Below are 21,161 nucleotides of genomic sequence, written 5' to 3' on the forward strand. Positions count from 1 at the left end.
CAGAAATGAAGCCGCGCTCCCTCGGCTTTCCTCTTGAAACTATATCATCACCGCTTCCCACCATTCCACTTTTCTATTCAAAGTTTTTGATCAATTACTTCTTCAGTGGAATTAATACGGTAGAGACCATTTTATCCCAAATCTCTGATCAGGAATTCAAATTGATTGCCAGGAGAAAAAAAACCCGCTGAAGTTATAGCGAGGTTTCTGGTGCTAGAGGCTATATCCTCGCGATCCACTATAAGGACGACATCGCAAGGGAATGAAGGCCGTTTTACACGGGCCACGCCATTGTGCAATCTGACATATGTGCGAAGGCGCAATCAAAATTGCGTCGTGTAAAGCGATGAATTGCTAGAACGAAAGCGAGAATGCATGGATGCGAGATGCCACAATAGCCCCTGCTCTAATTCCAAGCTCGCATTCTCGCAATTTCTAAGTGTTTTCAGTGATAACCTGCGCAATGACATGCCCCGTTTCAAACGACCTTTAGAAAGAATGGACTTCGAATGAACCAAAATCAACTGAGAATCTCATACCATCGTTGGCCGCGCTTGACGTTAAATATAGTGCGTTTCGAACAGGGGCGGATCCAGGATTTCTTTCTGGGAGGGGCACAAGCAAGGCCGTATCCAGGATTTTGTTCTGGGTGGGGCACAAGGATACCTCTTAATACAAAACGAATGCAATGATAATGGGACCGTATTAAAAACCTTGCATATTTTTGAGGGTCTGGGGGGGGCACGTGCCCCCGTGCCCCCCCCCTGGATCCGCCTATGGTTTCGAAGAAACCAACGCTTTGGCGAAACTAACTTGCACTTGACGAGAATGTGATTCATTTCGAACCTGCCGCTTGCACGACGGCAAAATTCACATTAAATCCGCCGAGAAAAACTTCCCCTGGGTGTTAATCGATCTTTGGACCATTTGGACGAAATATCCGTGGTTCTACTCGGTTTTATGCCCAACACCTGCAGGAAACTCACTTTTGAACTCTGTTGCTCGTTGCAGGGGCGCAGCTAAGAATTAAGGATGGGGGAGGTTTAAGTGCAACTAATACCGGGATGTGTTGGGGTATGGTATACCCACCAGGATAAGCGGTAGGTGCGAGATTAATAAATTGCGGAATTTTAAGATAGATGTGCAAAATGGTGAGTTTTACGGCTTTCTGAGGGATATTTTATTGATCCTTACGCTATTCTATTAGTATCAATCCAATTAAGTAAAATGGATTAAACTTAAACGTTTATCTGAGCTCTGGTGGGGGGGGTTTATCCCCCAAACCCCCCCCCCCCCCCTCGCTGCGCCACTGGCACGTTGAGTCCATTTCTTTGTCTGTTGCATTTAGATCACAATTCCTTAAGAAATGTTCCTTAGTTCATCGCATTTTAATACGCTCCTTCCCAGCATGGAATTTACGGTAATATTAATTGGATTCCTTTAAGACTTATAAGTGATTCAAATCGGACATCAGTTTGCAATGCTGTTACTACAAAAAAAGAGTAGATTATAATTGATAAGCATTTCCAACGCCCCACAATTCTTCAGCCTAAAGATGACCCTCCTAAGAGACATCTAGTCAATGCTATAACTAATGTGGGGGATGAAGGGATACATCCTTCCAAAGCCTCAGAGAAATAAAAAAGTTATTTAAAACTATTGCCTAGTTTTAGAATTTAATGACTGCATCTGCTTAAAGTTAAATTTTTAGTTCCAAAATGATGTAAAATGTATATCTAGGCATGTCATTTTTTTTTAATTTTCCCGGACTCTACGGTTCTGTGGGGGGGGGGATGGGATAGCCTGTGGTCGCCACCAGGCCATACCATCCCCCAACCCCCAAAGCATATTCCTAATTAAGCCACTGCATCTAGCGATGAAGCATTAGGGCCATTTCATTTTCAATTTTTTTCATGGAAATTGATAAAAATTATTGTAAACGACCATTATTAAATTTTGCTTGGAAGGGACATCATATTTCCAAAACTCGAAGTTACCGAGTCGAAGGAACCATTTCTCTTCATGAGCACTAATGTATTTATCTTTTTTCCGTACATAATCTAACATATGACGAATGTACGTAAGTTTTTTGTAAATTGATAAAGCAGAAATGCACAAAATTTCAGATGGTGTACACCTTATTTTATTTACCTTACCTAACCGAATTGGGAGATTCAAGTTTGAATCCCGGCTGAGCCAACTGATTATTTCATGGCAAATTTCAACCAAGGTGTAATTTGGTTGGACGTGCCTAATTTCTTCTGCCAGTATCCCATTGCATACTTGTTCATTGCCGACTACTTTCTAACCTATCTTCCAATTGAATACCAGAATACCCCTCGTTCAATTTCCTACCCACTACATCAATCTCATGGGCCTCACTGTAACAGCCTATCCCAAAGATTATATACTCTAGAAAGATGTGTATGTACGTGTTAAAAATGACGTAGCAAGTTTTGGCCGCCTACTGTAGCGCCATCCTACTTTTGCAGCGGCCAAAAAAGTAACTTCGGCTATGCTAGAGCGCTAAATTCAAATTGAATAGCCTTTTTCCCCGCCCCCCTTTCCTAAGGATTACCAATATTACTATTTATTAACAACTCGGGCCAATGACCCGTTGTCATAGTTGATATCCATTACGGTTCGCTAGGGTGAAAACACTAAAAAAAAATAATTGAGTAATACAAAGCACATTTATTAAGATTTCTTGCATATTACATTGTGATCACACTGCAGTAGCCTTTGACACAGAACAATAAAATGATGCAAAACAATTATACAAAAAGATGGGATTATATCCACAAATGTGAAGTAACAATCAAATGTGCAACAGAAAAGTTTGAGAACTGCACCTCAACATTAATAATGAAATGAATCCCTAAGGGTGCTATTCGTAGACGGCACTTTAAGCTAAAGTATACATTAGCTGGGCTAAAGTCTACTTTAGCCAGGCTAAAGTCTGCTTTCTCTGTTTCATAAACACCACTTTAGAAGAAAAATGGCAGAATTGTCACTTTACCGTAAAGTGCCCAACCGGAGCTCACTTAGGGTAAAGTGTTCTTTACGGATGAATAAATATGGCTGCTTTTGAAGTTGAAATATGAAGATATTTGGGTTACGGAAATTAATAGGAATTAATTCTTTGGTGAGACTCAGCAGAAGGCAGGCATATTTCAAGAAATAACCAGACACGTAATGTGTCTCTCTTTCCGGAAAATATATCGAGTCAGTATTGCTGGAGATGACCCATTACTTCTGCAGTTGAACTCTATTAGTTGTTATACTACCTAGGACATTTTTACGATTATGTGATAATTACAGCACAGTAAGTGGTTGAATAGGTTGGCATAATTTGTGTTGATTTTTAAAACAAGCTAATTATGTTCTTAGGTTATGCATGTGTTTATATTCTAGAATTTCCCCCCTAGAAATGATAGCAAATTTCTGTTTATATTGGAGCCAATGGTCCTCTTAAGCAGACTTGATTTTCATATCGTTTGGCAAACCAAATGCTATTTTCTAAACGTTTCATTGTATTTTAAGCGTTTTCATTCCATAATTGCTTTATGTACTCTTTCCACATGCCTCCATATTATGTTAACATTTTCTTGTTTCTGTCATTTTGAAACTAGAGAGTTTTTGTTTCGTTTTTCGATTAGTCATTTGAATGTTTACAATGATGAAATAGTATCTTGCCATGAAAGGCAGCAATAAATAAGTAAAACATACTTTCCTTCATAGTCATATTATCTGCAGCTAAGCAATATTTTATCGAGGATGTATATACATACAGCCGCATACATCAACATCCCAAGAATTAAAATACTGGTAAGAACAAAAAAATTCAATAAACACCAATACCTACTTCAAAATATGCGTCCACCTGAGACAACCACTGATTGGAAAATCTTCAAATTGATTACTACAGTTTCAAGTTAACGTGAGAGAATTTCACTATTTCACCCACCTTCAATGAACTTATACCATCAAACTTCGACTAACATGTAGTCCAAACAACCGTGTGCAGTTAAACAGGCAAGATTATCATAAAATGATGTGAAAATATCAGCATTTGTATCTTTACTTTGCTGAAAACATCGAAGTGCATTTCCAATGCAGGAAGCTAATTAAAAGTGAGCTTTTATTCACCTAACTCAGTCATTATCATACAAAAAAGTTAGTGGGGAAAAGCTTCGGACAACGCAGTATTAATTTACATCTGCACACAAAATGAGAGAACGAGAAAATGTAGCTTAATAAAATCTTTGCACAATACAACATGGAAACCTAGTCCCCAAAAACCTGTAAACAACTTAGCAATTCATATCCTGAGTCAACTTTTTGTTAACCTTTATGAAGCGTTCATTGCCAACACTCAAAATTTCAATGCCTGATCGAGACTTAAGCAGCTACAGTTCCACTTTATAAAGTGTGATCCTGGGGATGCCTTTGAAGTGAACTTTAGCTAAATTCTCACTTTACCGTAAAAAGAGACTTTGTAAAGTGAGGAATTTTAGTGTCTCTATGAATCGCACCCTTAAATGCTTTTTTACCCCAAAAACACTTTGTATGGCACTGCATAACATAATAAATAAAAATGTAAATGAAATACAAAGATTTCTTAAAAATCTAATGGCACAATTAAGTGGTCATGATCCCAATTGGTTACGCATCATTGTAATTCCAAATACATACAGCTACACCATTGATATAAAAACACTGACGATAAGATGGCCTGTAGGCAAAGATAAGGAATACCTTAGATGTACACCATGGCAATGTCAAAAATTTTACTTTTGCATATTTTCCTATTAAGGTTATTAATTTGGTTAAGAGCAAAGCTTCATTTCCATGTCCATTGCCGCAGGAGAAATCTGCAGGTTGAACAACTTCAGTTTCAAGATACTGTCAGAGCAAACAAAAAATATATAAAAATATGTCACCCAATAAAAAGCAGGTACTCATAAAGATGAATGCGAAAGTACATTAGCAATCCCATCAAGTTGATTACATACCTCTAAGCTCCATGCCTTGGAATGTTAGAAATCCAATGGAATTTTTCAATATTCAATCCCATTCATCAGTTTAACTGCTCCATTATCCTGATCTAAGGTTTCACATTGTACTTGGGTGATGAATGACATCAATTCAGATACTGTCAAGGTAAAAAAAAAGATAAATGACAATATGTTACCTGGTAAAAGAGAGATGGCCATAGATATGAATATCAAAGTACATAGTCAATTCCATCAAGTTCAACACGAGCCATTCCATATCAATGCAAAATAAAGTGTTTACCTCACCATTTTAGATTTTGTGGAAATTTGTTACGATGATTGCAAGTGCTGGAGCAATAATTACCAAATTTTCAATTTTTTATCTGAAGCAGTTACAGAAATATGGCTAAGTAATATTTTCATAAACTGACAAAAAAGGGAGAACAAATATTTTTCATCACTCTTTGTGCTGTCTTAATTGAGCTGCAGAGATGGGAAAGGTGTCATATACCAACATTTTGTACACTATTTCCAGTGAGATACAAGTATTAGATAGAAAGTTTTGCAGAAGGGTTATGCAACATTCTTTCAAGTTCTCTGCTGTATTTATCCATCTGAAGATGGCATGTATAGCAGGCATTCCAGTCTGCTTCTTCAGGCTGGAAGTCAAGGTTCAAATGAAAAAAAATGTCAACCGAATTAAAAAATCAGCTTGAGTTGACATAAATAAAATGGACAAGTGCCTATTCAGAAACACCTAAAGTGGGGGAACTTGAAAATTTGGAGAGTGAGATGTTTCAAATTTGATGACTCTCGACATTTAAAGAATATTCTTTTGACAGGTGGAACATCTAAATTAAGTCATAACTTAGGAGTTTGAGACATAATGCAATAGAACCTCTGATGATAAAATAGATGCACATGACTAAGGGCCTATCTGAGGCTTTCGGAGTCCGTACTTCACAAGACTTAATCTACAACCAGATAATGAACGACTATCTTGTTTCTCTGTTGGTGAGACTTTTTCCTTACATTTTTATTGAAGATAAAATTAAGTACCACATGGCTAAGCTATTACATTATGTCATGATGATGATCAAATCTGTTGAGTGATTCATTTATTAGCTTAATTATTAGCTGGACTGAGTGGCCACACCCCACTTGTGAATATTCAACTCAACAAATCATAAAATGAATGAGTGACAATGCCAAGCAAAATGTGGCATAGAAAATAACTTAAGTAATAACAAGCAATGCAGTGTAAAATAGCATTTCAACTGATCACCAATTGATTGAAACATACGTACATAATTCTGAATATTGCCCTTGAGAAACTGTTACACCTAAAACTTTGCAAGACTCCCTTGAAGTAAATTTAAATTTAACATGTTCCACTCTGACTGTAAAATTCAGTTCATTACTGTAACCTTACTCAGACTAGATCATTTAATGTGATCTGTAAAACTGGAATTAGCATAAAATAACCTGCAACATGGCCTCCATTAGGCAACCAGCTCTCTAGCTCCATTAGGACTACCACAAGTATAGCTGAAACAACACCATTAATGTATGAGCCAGTTTTTCCAAACATAAGAATTCTTATTCCATAAAGAAACTTATATCAATTTTAAAATTTGGTAGATATTTAGTATCAGAACCAGCTATGGGTGTACCACTTTTGAACAATATTAAAATTACGATTTTTCAACAGTAAAGGGCACCCAACAGTTCAGAACCTCAATCATACAAATCCAATGTCTCACGATAGAAGAGGATAATGAATGAAACCATTGACTACACAGCGAAGAAAAAAAGTTCTACTAGAGAAAGACTCCAGTTCAGATCAAAGGGGATGTAATCGTAAAATTAAATTTCAAAGATCATTACCTATTCCATTGCGTTGAAATTTATCCAAAAATCACACCCCAACATGATAGAAATCCAAGGGCATTTTACAACAGATCTTGCCAATATTCACTTAACCATGTCCAGCATACAAAGCCAATGTCTCATGCTATACGCGACTGATGAATTATAGCATAAATTTCACTGTGAAGAAAAAAAATAAGATAGGTTCCCATTCGAAGAGGTCATATTCATAGAATGTAATTAGAGTTCTTACCTATTTCATTGAGTTGATCTTTATCCCACATTCACACCTCAACGTGATAGAAATTGAAGAGCTTTTTTCAATAGAATACGCCAATTTTCACTTAACAAAATACACCATACACGTCCAATGTCTCATGCTATATGTGATTGATGAATAATAGCATATATTACACTATGAAGAAAAAAAGCAAATGGGATAAGGTGCACAATCAAAGAGGTTCTAGTCATAGAATTTAATTAAAATAATTACCTATTCCATAGAGTTGACCACGTCCAACATTCACACCTCAACATGATAGAAATTCAATTCAAGGGCACATCCTTCCTTACTCAAATATCGAACATCCATAATTATTTCCACTTATTTTCATGTTTTAATTGTCCAGATAACGAGATAACTGAGTAATACTGGTAATACCTCGAGCAAAACGAATGTTTCTGTCAACAAAAACATAGGCAGGTAAAGCAACTGCACAATGTTCGCATAGTACAGTGGCGTAGGTTACTTTTGCACAATATGCATTAATCCGTATAAAATATCGTTCATATGTATCCGCAGATAACATTACACAATATTAAAATATGTTTCTTCCGCTGCACTGCTCTTTATTTTGCCAATGAAAAGTAATTCACACTAAAAGGAGTATGTTGGTAATAGCATGAAGGATATCGAATAGGATGCTGAACTTGATGAGTTTTCACTAGCGCCCCAGGTCTTCACGCGGTGTCTTATCCACAACATTAGGTAAGCCGGCGGCCTATACTTCTTTCACGGCCTTGGCCTATCCTTTCCGCATTGACCTCTATAAATTACCGCGGGAAGTATGGAACTTGGATAGCTTAGTGGTCTGCGCAGTGGCCCGATCCGAGTGGCAGTGGTCCGCGGTACGATTCTATGTCCAGGGGAATATTTTCTCCTAGTGATTAACAAGAATTTTCCTCGGTCAGATTGATATACATCACACTTCATTCTCATAATTTCGCACCAGAAGTAGGACGGCCTATAAATTCTAACTAGATGATATTTTTAGTCACGTTATCGTGAAATGAAGAAGCGAGTTGTAGCACTCTCGAAACTGGTCATCATCAAGTCACACCTCTAGGGAGTAATCTTGAAAGGATCGTAACGGAGGGTAAAAGCAAACCCAATTTTTTCGCAAAAAATATTTCTTCGTGCGCGTATAAATTGTAATAGAAATATATCCTAAAGATTCCACTGTTGTACCAAAATCAGGTTGGGTTGCACGATAATTGGCAAATGAATTAGTCAGCCAAGAAATTTCCGTTTATGTAAAAGAATCGTATTTTCAATGGAGACAAATAGTTCCGTTTGAAACTGAAATAATTTAATATTGTCGATATATCTCACATTAAATTTTGATCGGGCAGAACGGACTTATCAATTCACTGCAGGTTTCGTCGCCTCGAGAGAAATTTTCCAGTGCGTCAAACTCTTCAAATCGATATATAAAATGTTTAAAATTCTATTCAATCGGTATTTTTTTTATTAAATCTTTCTCCGACAGGATAGCTACCCTCGAGTCTAGGAAGTATTTCCGGTGTATGATCATATTAAGAAGGCGCTAAAATTATAATTCCCTTCCTCGCGGTATGGGAAGAGTTAGAGGCGTGAGTTGAAGTGCGCGGATTGATGCTTTAATCAGTGAGGTTCGAGGATTGTCCAGCATTGATCAGCCAGTCAGCGAAAGGGTTGCAGGCACCGGTGGCAGGCAGGTAGACAGGGGAAGGAATGTAGTATGAGGTTAAATCACAAGACATTAGAAGTTATGGAATTGACTCAGTATCACGAGCAAGGAATGTAAGGCTTAACATGAAAATAGGTCGACAAAAACTTGAGCAGCTGTAGCAGCGGAAATATTAATGCTAAGCATTATAGGGAAACGGATATATTGTTTATTTATTTATTTCCAGACCAATGAAACAGCACTGCATCGGCATTTACAATAGGGCTTTGAAACAAGCTAACAATTAAGCGTCCACGATTTTCCATGCCTTGAATAGACGCAACCTACCCAGGTGGAACCTGAACCCGCGACCTTTGGCTTGGCAGGCTAAGAATTTATCGAGAAAAGTCTGGAAGTCTGCGAGATGTGGGTGTGAAGGAGAATGGAAGTGATATAGTGGATAGAGCAGAAGAAAATATGACTAAGAGCTGGACATTGTGGGTGAAGATTGGAAACTTCTAGATGAGATGCGGAATACACAGAGTTTTGATGGAGCCGGTCCTGAGCGAGAGGGCGCCCTACATAATTTTTGAAAAAAAAACCGAAAAAATTGTTATCATAAAGGTGGCTCTTCAATGAAAGTTTTCATGTAACTAGGCTAAAAAAGGCTTAGAGAGAAAGAGAGAGAGAGTGATGAAAAAACCCACCCGAAGAAACAACGACCTCTTTTTGCTCATGCTTTCATGGCACGCTAAAATCTTATTAACCTGGGAAGGCTCATCAGGAATTATCGCTTATAGGTAAAAAACAAAAAGAAGCTTTATTTGAAAAGATACTTACTACTGACACAAGAGAAATGTCGACTGAATATATAAGAATGAAAAAAACACGTGGCTTAAAATGATGTTTAACTTGGAGCAGAAATAGGGATCCTCAGTGTTACAATGACAATTGGCAAGTGGAATTCAAGGTTTAGAGTGGCCGATAAAAAATAAATAATTTTACATATTTTTATTTTTATAGGAGATAAAACTATTTGAAGAGAAAAAGGGCAAGTAGAGCAAGTGACTTAAGGGATATTTAGTGGCTAGGAATTCCCAAAATCCGTATTATAGAATGAATGACGGTTTCAGGAGATACGAGAAGTATAAAATACCCTGTTTAACATTCTGAGTAGGAGAAAGAGAAGTAATAATAATAATATTTATTGTTATTGGAAAAATCGTCCATTCAGAACATAAGACGAATATTACATACAAAAGAGATCACAAAATAAACTTGTACAAAATATATCAAATATTTCCGAATTGAATTCGGCACAACTAACACATCAGGGCATAGAAATGAAATCTTGAAGTTAACTCAATCAATCATAGCAAGAAAACCTAAGTATGCACATATGCCCATCACAACATTTAGGGTAGAATATGAAAAAATAATTAAATAACTAAATAAGTAGAACATGAATAATGATAAATCATTTACTCCAACAAATATGGCATTCGATTTCAAACATACCTGAGGTTAATGTTATAAAACATTAATTATGACTAGTTGAAATCTCGATGACAAATAAATAAATGCACACTTAACAAGTTTAAAAATCAGTAAATACTTTCCAATAGCATGGACATAAATTTTTAAACATGCTAATGGTATTGCAACTGCGATATATTATGTATTTCACATTATTCAAGAGTTTGCAGGTGTTTTTTTTTAGCACCATCATTTATTGCTACCAAACCCACATCTATACAAACTAAAAATATTTATAAATGGTAACCACAGGAGTAGGTAGACACATTACAATGAAAAACAATACAAGAGCACAAAACGAGGTCATACATTTTCAAGGGTTTTAATGAATTGAAGAAATCTTTGCTTGAAAGAAGACCGAGACATAGAATCTTTTACATTCTTCGGAATGCTATTTTAGTAAGTATAGCGGAAGTAGGGTCTTTTCTGGGATGAATAATGCGTTTAAGGACACACTTCCGTTGGTGGTGAAAAAATTTGCATTAATGTAAAGCTTCCGTGAACAACAGTTAGCTCAAAAAACGAATCATTAATTAAATTATAACATTAAATATCAACCAAAATTAATAACGTGTCGTTCATGACTACTTATGATCCCATTAAGGAGAAGGGGCTAATTGTAAGACAGGGTTCTTCAACCTTTTTTAATGCAAGGGCCGAAAATCGATCTCACATCGTCCGGAGGGCCATAATGCTCCACGTCACTTTACCACCATACCAATAAAATAAAAAAACACATAATTTCAAAGTGCGATGGTCTTTATTGGTTAAAAATTTCAATCAATCAATGCGATTTTTAACATTGTTTATTTTTTACAAGTGTATCGATGTATATTTTATATTGCGTGGCGCGATACAATATTTTCTCAAGGAGCCGCAAGAAATTAGCCGGCTGGCCGCGGGTTGAGGGCCCTTGGGCTAAGATCTCGCTTACCTTAGCTGAAAGTTGGGAGGGGATGCCATAAAATTGATTTACCGAAGACAGGAAGGCCTCAATCATCACCGAAGAAAGGAGTAGTAGAGTAGAACGTATTGCTTAGTAAACACTGTATAAACTTATCTGAGAGACCTGTATACGCTACTGGTCTCAAAGATAATTAATTAGCGTTATGCGTACTGATAATAATATATTAATGAATACTATCAAAGTACGCTATTTATTGTACTCATTTGTCAATGCTAAAGAAACACTGCAGAAATGGGATTTTTTTACCTTTTTGTATAAAGCATAAATGAATCATCGATAAATCTTACGTAAGAAAATGGGGTGGGGGTTAGAATAGAAAAATGCTAATTTTTGCCGACAATGGGAGCGGAAAGGTCATAAATGGCCATAAAATTTGTTACGTAATAACTGAACGCCATCTAAATCACTTTATTTGCCCTCGGACCGGGAAGTATGGACTGGGCGCTCAATGTGACTGGGCGTCAGATCCTGAGGGCAAAATTGTAATTCTCAAATTCAATATTTTTGTAGGAAATTTAAATATTTTGTAATTTTAATACTTGTAAATACATTCCATCAAAATCCAGACAGCTCTCCTTCTTCGTGACGCTGGATTTAACGGGAATAAAATTTTAAAATGCAATTTACAACATGTAAGTAATAGCTATCGTCAGAATCAGCTAATCAGCGATCCTTCCAGAATGGTCGAAAGGAAAAGGGTGTGGCATCACGTGATCTGGGATTTTACAATCTTGGTCGAGCGGGAATCCGAAAATTGTTCTCTTTTATTTAATCTGAGGAGATGTTGAATTGAGCCGAAAGTTTATGACGATGTTTTTGTATTTTTTGCTTTATTTGGACTCTTGGTCCAGCTTCTACAGTAAATCAAAATTTTTATCGTAACATGTCAGCTTCGAGGACTATATTTTCTCCAGGCGGGATTCGAATCCGCAGCCTTCGGTTTGGTAGGCTAGGAGAAACGGTTGTGATAAAGGAAAAGTGGTTGCAAACGATGGTGAGGTTTTTTCGCTAATCGTCACAATTGAGTAAAAAATCGATGGCCCTTGCGTGAAGAAAAAGTGAAATCTAAGTGAGTCGGAGTAAAAATTTGTTTGGGAAATTTCGTTGCTTTAAGTGGGTGTGGCTGAACAGTATTTTCATCCTCCACGACTTGGGGTTCCCAACATTCTGTTTTAAATCGTTTCAAATTCACCATCCCTGCAAACTAAATCCAAAGACGGGCCACGAATTTTTAACCGAACTATGCAAACTTCGCGATCTCCCTTGAATATTGGGAACATTCCGGTGCCGGGTGGTTTGGAAATTTTAAAGGTAAGTGCACTGATAAAAAGCCTGAGCGGTTCAAAGTTCTTGATTCACGCCATCATCTACGTTCTCCTTATCCTGTCGAGTCTTTCTTATCTTTCATTTCGTGCCATCTATCTCCCTTATGACTCCTCAGTTCAGTGCTTACACATCGTTTATCATTGAAATGACACTCTGGGCGACGAAAGTAAATCCACTGTCTCTACTTCCAATGATATAAAGAGCTCGATATCGCTTCGAGGACATAATTGAAGATATTTTTTGAAAAGCTGAAGTTCTCCTTTTTCATCGAGCTCATTTATCTCACACGCCTTCCTTTTTCGGTTCGACTGATTTTTATATGTCCACGAAGGTATTTGCACGTAGATGGGATGCCAGAAAGGCTGATACTCTTCGAAGAAGCTCAAGCCGCTAGAGATAAGAAAAGTTTTTTATCGGCCTTTCAAACTCCGGTTTTCCTCGTTCACTTGATTCAGAGGATCTAGCTTAACTTCATGGCCCTATGTGGGAGTGAATAATGGCTGCCTGCCGTGCTGGCCGGATTATCTGACAGAATATTTTCAGAGTTGTCAATTTTGCGTCCGGAATGCGTCATTTTTTCGTCAGATTTTTGCAAAGTCGTTGCTACACCGATAGGTCTAAGTCCCTCGTTATAAATTTGTCAGTTAATTTTCAACTCTCAACGCCCATATTTGGTTATGTTCCATGTCTGAAATTATCAGAAAGTTTTCAGATCTTTTTCACAAAAGCTCAAACGTGAAAAGAAAAATTACCATTCAGATTCGCATTGATGAAAGTTTTACCTAAATCCTTTTCTTCTCTGACTTTCGTCATTAACATCCTTACGGTGTTTAGGTTGAGGAGGAACCGTAGCAGAAATTTTGTAGAAAATTGTGTTGAGTATTTGAATCCAGAGTTTTCTAAGGCATTGCATATGTTATAAGCGTGTGTCATGCAAAATAGCCACGCAGATCTCGAAACGTTTAGAGAACAATCACATCAGGCCCATTACCGGCTAGACAAACACACTGATCCACTAAATAATCGGTATTAAAAACTCTAAGAAATATTCTTACTCATCTTTACCGTCCATCTCCCACAGTGGCTATGGATAAAATCCGCCCGAACTCAAATACGGTGTCAACATAGCTATAATGAGATTTACAGATTTTCTATTTCACTGAAAAGTGCCAGTCTTCACACACTGAAATTTTCAGACAACTTCGCATTTAACTATGACTAGGTCGTTTCTGGCGTTTCACTGAACAAAGTCTGATATAGCTTTAAGGCTGCGTTAACTATAAAACAGCAGGTTTGGGTCTGAAAAGACACTTGAGGTCAAACATAGATGTCACTTTTATATTATTTATTTTAATTGAATATTTAACATTACTTATTATATCAAGTTATTATTTAATGAAAAATATGATACAATGCAGATAAAAACCTGTAAAAATGTAACTTCCACGAAAGCTGATCTTGACAGGATATTTCTGAATTTCCGTAATTTTTTTTCGCGGATAAAAATGACTCGCGGGCCGAAATTTGGAGACCCCTAGTATAGACGGAAAGAAATAACACTTCATTCTTTAAGCGTGACTACGCGAATTGAATTGTCTTGGGCTAAAAATCTCGCCAGATGAATTTTATTAGGAAATCCTAGGGTAATGCACAAATGGGAGGACCCTCCTAAAAATTGAATAAAAATATTATGGGACCAAAGTTCATCCAATAATAATAACCACTTGATGTACAGTACTATAGTAGAACCAATAATAGAAAATAGTGGTGAAGTTTGGCCTTGGAGATAAGTTGGAAGTTAGCTTTAGATATGGACTTTTGGAGAATAAATATAACATCCACAGGCTTCCTCTCGTAACTGTCATTCATTTTAGAATATTCTTTGTCATAATCACTGTATTTTTCATTACGTTTTATCTAGAGAAGAGCTACAGCATTATCCTGTTTGAATAGAATCTGCAATTATTGCATTATAGAAACATTGGGTGTACCACAAAACTTCACGGACGAAAATAGAGAGAAGTTAGAGAATTTGGAATTATGATAAGGTCTCAACCAGGATAGGTCAATGGCGCAGCCAGGGGGGGTTTTGGGTGATAAACCCCCCCCCCCCAGAGCTCAGAGAATTTTTTTAGTTTAATCCATTTCACTTAATTGGATTAGTATTACTTGGAGAATAATGTTAGGATTAATCAAATTTCCCCCAGAAAGCCGTAAAACTCGCTATTTTGAACCATTAATCTTAAAAAATTTCTGGAAAAGCTCTCAACCAGGAAAAGGTCTCAACCCCGCAACTCCCGCCACCCTGGCGGGTATGCAATACCCCCACACTCCTAAGTATTAGTTGCGCCTAAAACCCTTACTTAAACTTACCCTTAATTCTTAGCTGCGCCCCTGGGATAGGTAGCCTAGACAAATCCATCAATGGATCCCAGTTGATCAAGAGGATCGAGGAAGGACCAGTATGATACGCTGGGCACCAGGGTTATCACTTACGATGAGGGATAAGAGGAGGAATGACTATGGAAATTAGTAATTGGGGGTCGGAGTACACCACGAACTTCATTGAGGGGGAGTCAGACTCCCTCATTACCAGCCGTTTTTGGTTACGCATTGCTAGTTTAAAATTATGCTATTGTCATGATATGCTTAGAGTATTTCAAGTAGACCCGGTCAAAATTTTTCTGAATCTCATATTTGAAAATGTTATCCCAGTATTTTTTACAACTTGAAATACAGGAAAATTTTGAGAGGAGTCAATTCCATGTGCCTACCTTAAATTTTATATTGAGAACATAAGTTGTAAATGAGTGACCGCAAAAGACATAATACGGCAGGTGGAGAGGGAGTGGCGCGTCCTTCTAACGATGGCTTTATATTGAATGAAATTAGCAGTTCCCAAAATTTTACAAGGCAGTTTTGTAATATTAGACTGAATTGTGTACAGTGCGATCTTGGTAAGCCGACAGTCGTGGCATAGCCGGATAATCGGAAACGCCGGATTATTGAAAATGCACAGGAAACAAACACCATGAACAAAAAGCTTTTTAAGGTATAATTTTGTAATTATGTATAGTGACGCCAACTCTCCCTACTGCATAGGTTTTGTGTAAAGGTAGATAACCAAATTAATAATAATGATTATAGCCGATAGAGGCATAATCGCAATGCTTATCGATTATTATTGGATGTCCTTCGGTCTCATAACATTTACATTGGGTATATAAGGTTCGATTTTTAGTAGGGTCCTCTCATTTGTACATGTCTCTAGAATTTCCTAATTTAGCGCATCTCGCGAGATTTTTAGCCCTATGCAATTCAATTCTTGGCAGTAATACATGCGCAGTCCAGCTTATCGGCAAGGCTTCCAATAGTAAACACATCTGCGATTCATGTAAATTCTTGCATCCACATTGTCCAGAGTATTTGCCTGGACACCACTATGACTCTGCGAACAGTTCATTTGCTTACCCGATTCACGGTTGGGTCACGTTATCAAAACTTCATGCAAATTATGAACTGACGAACACCTGCATACATAATAATACAAAATACTTATTATGTATAAAAAATCTTTTATTTTAAGCTAAAAAAAATATATTAGCCCAAGGGAAATCGTTAGCCCTGCATGCCGGATTACTGGACGTGTCGTATTAGCGCAAGGCCGGATAACAGAGATTATACTGTACTAGACTGTAGGTATTATGCTGTACCTGTGGATATTTGTTATTCTCTTTTCGTGATCTACACTTCCCCGAATTAAATTCCGGCAGATCATCTAGAGATGCCATCTTAGTCTTCCTTTCCTCAACGCATCTCACGTGTCCTCATCATGAGGTCTTATGAAATTCCTCGCTAATCCCTCCGCGGAATAACCCCTCCATTCATACTTTCAAGTCTCAGAAAACTGCTGGATGATTTGGGCAAACTGCCCCGCAGTTTCCATGTAGCGTAATTTTTCTCCTGATGGATGGAATCCGGTGATTGGCCACTTCATATAAGGCATCCAAAGAACCACTTTCCAACCGGCACTGCCGTTTTCTCCTTGACTGCAAACATTTATTGTACATATGTATGTATATTATTGAATACTGTATTTATATTCTTGCACTTATGCTGTTGTTTCTCGCAAATTATTTGTCACCGAAAGAGTCAATTATAGCAAAGAGTATGCATTTCAAATTAATAATAGAATGGCGTGAATTTTAAGCCTTTTATGGCGCTGATATTTTGACTTGGCGGATCAGCGTTCGTCCCCAGGAGAAGCCGCGGCCACCGATAGTCTTTTCGCTGATCCATTCGTTGATCCCTATCGCACGATTCGACTCTTAGCCACCCAAATCACCAAGCACTCGCGCTTCAAACTTATAACTTTGTCGCAGTTATTCAGCACGATCACTGATCCACAAAAAATAAAGAAGAATGAACTAAAGTACGATGTATTTCTGACATTTGTTTTTCACATTAACAATAATAGTATTACATAATGACAAAGCTAAATGATGTCAAAATTAAGTGTATTTGAGAATAGACCTCCTTTAAAATTCGAGTATTTTTCCAATTTTGAGATCTCATAGAGATAAAACCATAAGTGTGAAATGTTAGCATTTTGTATTATTGTCGTTGGTCCGGAGACAGGATTAGCAATTGGCACAAGATTTGCCAGGGGGTATGGAGGTTCGCAGGCTCTAAAGGTCAAACTACAAACGATTTTCTCCGACACTAAGAGTAATACAGGGGCGCAGCTAGGAATTAAGGCTGGGGGGGGGGTTAAGGTGCAACTAATACCGGGGTGAGTGGGGGTATGGAATACCCACCAGGATAAGCGGTAGGTGCGAAATTAATAAATTGCGGAATTTAAAGATAAATGGTTCAAAATTGTGAGTTTTACGACTTTCTGAAGGATATATTTATTAATCCTTTCACTGTTCTATTTGCAATATTAATCCAATTAAATAAAATGGATTAAACTTAAAAATGTCTCTGAGCTCTTTTATCCCACAAAACCCCCGCCCCTCGCTGCGCCACTGCATACATACATATAGGAGTATGAATAACGAACAAAAATACTCGTATCAGACGATACGATTCTGCAAAGGCTCTTGCTATTTGTCAGTTTTGATTTGCTTATACTGTCAGCTTTATAATTTTAATCCATCGATAAAATTACTCTTTCGTGGATGAAGGTGCAGGCGATCAAAAATTCGCCTCAAATGATTCGTGTGTTGCCTTTAATACGTTGATCCGTGCAGCCCTCACCTTGCCTACAATCTCGCAACGGTGCCTGCATTGCGACACGTGTCCCATCTCCTTATCACACTGAGTCGCACTATCTTCCTCGCCTTCTCAATCACTGGTGATCCAAATCCCCAGATAGGGGAATTCTTCTGGTACTCTAGTTTTTGCTCTTTCGAGCATTGTGGTCAATTTTTCCTTGACACTCATTCTCCGAGCAATTAATTCGGTTATCTTTTCGGATCATCTATCTGCCTCCATATTTATTTGTTTGCATCCGGACAAAGGCTTTTGAATACTCTAGATTTTTACCTAATTTAATTAGGACTCACACATGGTTACCACATTTTTGATTCAAATAAAATAATGGACGAGATACTCACTGACCGATTAAAATTGACCCAATTTCCCGTCGCTAGGCACCACTTTCAGCTAGCCTAGCCTCACCTATCCGAACCTCCCTTCGGGTTTAATCATCAAGTGAGTGGGAGGTCACTTTCGAGGCATTTTATTGTGTATAGCACATTATAAACCGTTCTCAAGTGTCTCATCGTGGGAGCAGCCCATTTGACCTCTATCGACGTTTCGATGACGCAATCTTGCCATGGTGTGCAGGGTTGAACATGAACCCTGAAGATGATGTCAGACTGCGTCATCAAAACATCGCCAGTTTCAATCACATACCCGGTGGGAAACCCGAGAACAGTTTATCATAAATATTCTCCGGGAAAGCAAGAGATTGTATGTAGATATCACATTCGAAATGGCATCTGGCCGTCGCACTTTTATTCGGGGATGCATCAGCGTCAGTTTGAATCGACGTCGTGGGAAAAAACGCTTGAACCAAGAGACGAACAAAACAGAATAGTTTATCCTGAAAAATAATTATTCATTTATTATAAATTAATATAAAATCAAAATTCCATCAGGGTAAATGCCTGTCAAAGTAGTTTGCTAACAACAATTCTGTCCAGCTTAAAAAGTGATAAATTTTAACATATTACAAGGCAGCTGAGGCTTGTATAAATAGACTAAGATCGAAAATAATAATGATAATACTAACAATAATAATTTTGACAACTAATAAAAATCCCTTTGGAGTCTTGGATTTGACCAATTCGGTAGTAAAACAGGTAAGGTGAGCAATACAGCCTGAATAATGAAACAGAAAATCGTCTCCAATGGCCAAAACGCTAAGCGTTATCGTTACGGCCGAAAATGATTTTCTGATTCGGTGGTGCTCCCACACCCAGCAATTGGATCGAAATCCTTGGGGATTCGGCGGGTATACACTCTTAAGTCGGCTCGTAAGTGAGCTGACTCGTAAGTCTTTAACGCCCTGATCGGCTCACATGGAAGAGTTGCTTTTTATGAATGCAATTTTTTAGTAATTATTTAACTTATTCGGTACCTAATAGTTCTATTATAGATTTTTCTCTCACATATTAATTATTTCCTTGTATATTCTTACTTATCGTGTGTCTTAGTCCTGCTGAAGAGGTGCGTTTGTGAACTTGTGAATGAAGAAGAATTAATCACGCAACCCTTTCCGAGTTGGAAACCCCATGTATCTCATCCAAGTATCTTGTTTTAAAAATGAATCAATCCAATTTGAACTTTATAATTAAAGACAAAAGTAAGAAGTCGTAATTTCTTCCTGAGGGAGAGGAGGGAGAGGGTGGGAAAAGGATAGAGAATCCGGCGCCGTCACTCGGGCGACACAAGCTACCACTACGGAAACTAGGTTTACTATTCCTGGAGTAATGGAAGATGGAATGAAAGATGGAAGAGAATTATCCAGAGATTTTTCTCTAGATATATTCACTCGGCAGATGTACGAAAATCGTGGGCGAACCCGCAGGGATACCCACACAGCAGAGGTATATCCTATGAATATGATGAGGATATTCTCGAAGGGATATTGGAATATTCTAAGAATATTCTCATTGTTCTCAGAATATCCTTGGGATATTCTTGAAATATGTAATACATCCGCTCTAAGGAATATCCCCAGAGAGCATTCCTGGGATGTCCTCGGAGTACTCCAAGTCTCCGAGCCAAGTCTCCAAGCCAAGCAAGAATCTGCGAATACTGAGATTATTCTCGGAACATAAAAAAATCCCAAAATTATACCTGTCTGCTTTATGGGATATTTTTTGCATTGCATTGGGATGCTTATGTAATCCTTCTGACTTTAACTAAAAATGTATGCAACTGATTATATGCGAGCTCTGTATAATGGGATTCTTAAATTCTCATAAACATTATTGACATGTAAGTAGACAACAGCATTAGAGAATGTTCCCTAATGGTTGGCAATGTCCCTGAGACCAAATAGGGGTATTGGAGATCAAAAGGAAATATTCATGGACTATCATCTGCTGTGTGGATACACTCCTACGACCAGGACCTTAAGTTCGAGAATTTTATTTCCGGACCCTAGATGCAGTGGCGGGTTCAGGGGGTCATGAACCCTCCCCATAATTTATGAAAAGGTTTTATTATTTAACTATTTTTAACTTAAAATTGGCTATTTATTCCTTCTCCATTGTTAAACTTCTTAAATGTCTAAAATTGTTCAATTTCATCCGTTATTAATAATAAAAATTAAATTTAGGCTCCAAAATGCGTTTTCAAATAAAAATAAAAAATTGCGATTAAAAATTACTCGGGAGAACCCCCCACTCTCCCGGAGGATATTCCATACTCTCCGGACCCAGGTCATGACCCCCCTCCGAATTTGATGCTGAATCCGCCCCTGCAGAGGAGGTGGCACGACCAAGGTGAGAGGAAAGGGAGGAGAAACCGCCGCGATGTAGGAAACCGCCGACGCCTCTGGGGACAAGGATAGGAGAGTAAAGGAAAGGATGGAAGAATCTCTCGCCCTCATTCCCTCGAACTACCACTAGCAAAACCAGATTTACTATTCCTAGATAAATGGAGGCTCATCCCATGGGAGAATGATCCAGAGATTTTTCTCTCGATATATTTACCCGACAGATGTACCGGAACACTGGGAGGGCCCGTGGAGATACACTCCTGGGTTTGGGCCCTCAAGTTCGAGAGTTTTATTTCCGGACCCTCGGAGGAGGGAGAATCAAGGTAAAGAAAAAGGGAGGGGGCACCGTCGAAATTTACGAATCCGTCAATAGTGATGAAAAAAATGTCGGTTAAAATCGATTATTGTAGCAATTGATTTTTAATCATAATGAAAAGCTCGAATTTTCAACAAAAATCTAAATTTGATCCAAAAGGTTGAATAATTGAAAGAATCGACGTTATTTTATATTCAATAACATTTTT

This window comes from Ischnura elegans, chromosome X (genome assembly GCF_921293095.1).
Source record: "Ischnura elegans chromosome X, ioIscEleg1.1, whole genome shotgun sequence".
Classification (NCBI taxonomy): domain Eukaryota; kingdom Metazoa; phylum Arthropoda; class Insecta; order Odonata; family Coenagrionidae; genus Ischnura; species Ischnura elegans.